General features: G+C 42.6%; 1 pseudogene; it reads right to left on the bottom strand.

Moving 5' to 3' along the window:
• Positions 1 to 1154: 1154 nt before the first annotated feature.
• On the bottom strand, positions 1155 to 2300 carry LOC150041401 (G patch domain-containing protein 4-like; annotated as a pseudogene).
• Between the last annotated feature and the right edge of the window lie 325 nt (positions 2301 to 2625).

The following is a 2625-nucleotide window of genomic DNA, read 5'->3' as shown; positions in this document are numbered from 1 at the left end:
TTTGCATCAAATGCACATACATCTCTGTAATCTTTATAGCTTTCTAGTGAAATAAAACATCTATCACCAAGAAGCAACTTTGGGTTTTTTGGCCAATCCTGGGGATTGAACTCAGGGCCTGGCACTGTTCTTGAGCTTTCTCGAGGCTAGTGCTCTATCACTTGAGGCAAAGTACCACTTCCATCATTTTCTGTGTATGTGGTAACCAAGGAATCTAACCTAGTCTGCATACATGCTAGGTAAGCATTCTACCATTAGGCCAAACTCCTGGCCCAAGAAGCAACTTTTATTACTTGAATCCAGAACTCCTTTTTGCATTAAAGTTTATTTTGACCACTGGTAATATAACTTCATAAGCTTTCCTTTGGTTGACATGTGGCTGGTCTATTTTCCTACATTCTTTTTTTTTTCCCCAGTCTTGGGCTTGGTTGGGCTCAGGGCCTAAGTACCGTCCTTGGGCTTTTTTTCTTAAGGCTAGTGCTCTACCACTTGAGCCACAGTACCACTTCTGGCCTTTTTCTATGTATGTGGTACCAAGGAATCGAACCCACTCTACCACTAGACCAAACTCCTGGCCTATTTTTCTACATTCTTACTTTCTTTTCGGATGCCATTTTGTTTTAGGTCTGCTGTCAGAATGGCACGAAGTACCAATTTGTGTTTGCTATCTAGTAGGAAATAATTGCCTTTTAACTGAAGAATTTGCCTCATTTACAATTACTATTTTTCTCCTTGGCCCAAGCTGACAGTGATTAATAATGACTTGGTACAGACTGTCAGCTGAATCTAGCCCACAGATGTCAATTCATATTTTCCTCAGCCTTTACAACATTAAAAAAATCAATGCATTTCACACAAAGTCTACATTTTCAGCTTCTTTCACACGGATGCTCCTGCGAGCGTATATGCCTCCGTGTATATTTCTCTTCCCCACACCCCCAGCACTCCTTGTTCTTTAGCTTCTTTGCTCCTTGTTAGGACATGCTAAGAACTGAACTTCACAGCACACTGTGGGTTCCAGAATTGAATTTCCTCCTTGGGAAATGAGTTGGATGCCAGAATCCTGCTTCAACCAGCTCTCAGAGGCTACCACTGCAAAGTAACTGATTGGGCTCTAATTGAGCATTACTTTACCTTCAGTGTTTCTCTTTCAATGTCTTCTTTTTGACTATTGGTCAGTGTTGTCTCCGGCTTTTTCCTTCTTGACGTGACCACTGCCTTTCTTACCTCTGCTCTTTACTTCTGTAGTTCTACCACCCTCATCTTCATGGCTTATACCCCAAACCTCCTCCTGCTCTTCCTGATGCTTTTGTCTTTTCTTCTTGCTTTTCCTGCTTCTACCATCACTCCCGGCTCTGCTTTCTGCTTCCCTAGACCTGCCATCTAACTAGTCTCCAGCGCTCCTTCCTCCTCTGGATTCAAGTCCTCTTGCTTATGATGCCTCTTCTTTTTACTTTTGATGTACAGGTCAGTGCATGCTTTGCTGTCCCCTTCTTTAGTATGACACTATCTTCAGTCTTCTTGGACTCTCCTTCACTGATGATTCCACTCCCATTTTCTCCGCTTTCATGGTGCTGCCTCTTCTTCTTCCTTTTCTTGAGGGACCAATTGCTTTGCTCTCTGCTCGTTTCTCAAGCCCACTTGTTCCCACAGCCTCTTCCTTCCCACACCCTGGTGTTATTCCTTCTCTAAGACCTGTTCTTCCTGTTGTCTTTTCTTCTTGCTCTTCCTGAAGCTCTGGTTAGTTTGTATTCTTCAGCTGAGTTTTCAGTTGCTATAGTTTCTTCATCTTTCTGCTGTTTTTTTTTCTATGAGGAGGTGGTGAATTTGCTCTCAGTCTGTGATTGGCAGCTTCCAGTATCCTGGCCTTTAAGATGAGCCAAGAAGGCCTACTCCTAAGCTTCTAGCCAAGCAAGACTGGCCTTGGTCATAATCCCAAATCCAAAAGCCGTGTATGCTATTTGCCCGTCACGGCCTTGGAGTAGCATTTCATCTGTCAGAATATTCGGCGTTATGGGTCCCTGGTTATCTTCATCACTGATGCTCTCCAACTCTTTATCTGGTGTGAAGTCAGTGTGGCTGTCCACAAACTTCTGATACAATAAATTAGGTTTGGATCACTTTTGATTGACTGTCTCTTCAGAAAGGAGCTTTATCTGTACTATGTCTCCATAAGTGTTTCGCTTCCTGATCACTGTGAGGGTCTGAGTGATGCCATCCTCCTTCTTGCCCAATCCTTTGCCTTGAGTCTGTCCATGCTCCTCAGCAAACTTTATCCCATGACGCTTGACCATCCGAGTGACATTCCTGATGGACAAACCTCTGTCCTCAGGCTCTCACCAGGAAAGTTAGCTGGCGTTATCCTTCAATGAAAGCTCCTTCTGGCAGACTCACATGCCACACCTGACCTGCGTGCCACCATCATCCTACATTGACATTTATTATAGTTCTATGAATTTCTATCATCTGACTTTTGTACCATTTGGCTTATATTTCTTTTTATCCTTTCCTCTTGACTTCTTTTAAGTATTGTGAAATATTTAACACAAAGGAGATTTTGTGTTAAAAAAATATACAACAGTATCATTTATCACTTGTCATTTAGACATTATAGCTCCTACCAGA

The sequence above is a fragment of the Megascapheus bottae genome, chromosome X (assembly GCF_031878675.1).
Source record: "Megascapheus bottae isolate mThoBot1 chromosome X, mThoBot2.hap1, whole genome shotgun sequence".
Classification (NCBI taxonomy): Eukaryota; Metazoa; Chordata; class Mammalia; order Rodentia; family Geomyidae; genus Megascapheus; species Megascapheus bottae.
Note: the sequence above shows the minus strand (reverse complement) of the source record. Positions and strands in the feature narration are given on the sequence as shown.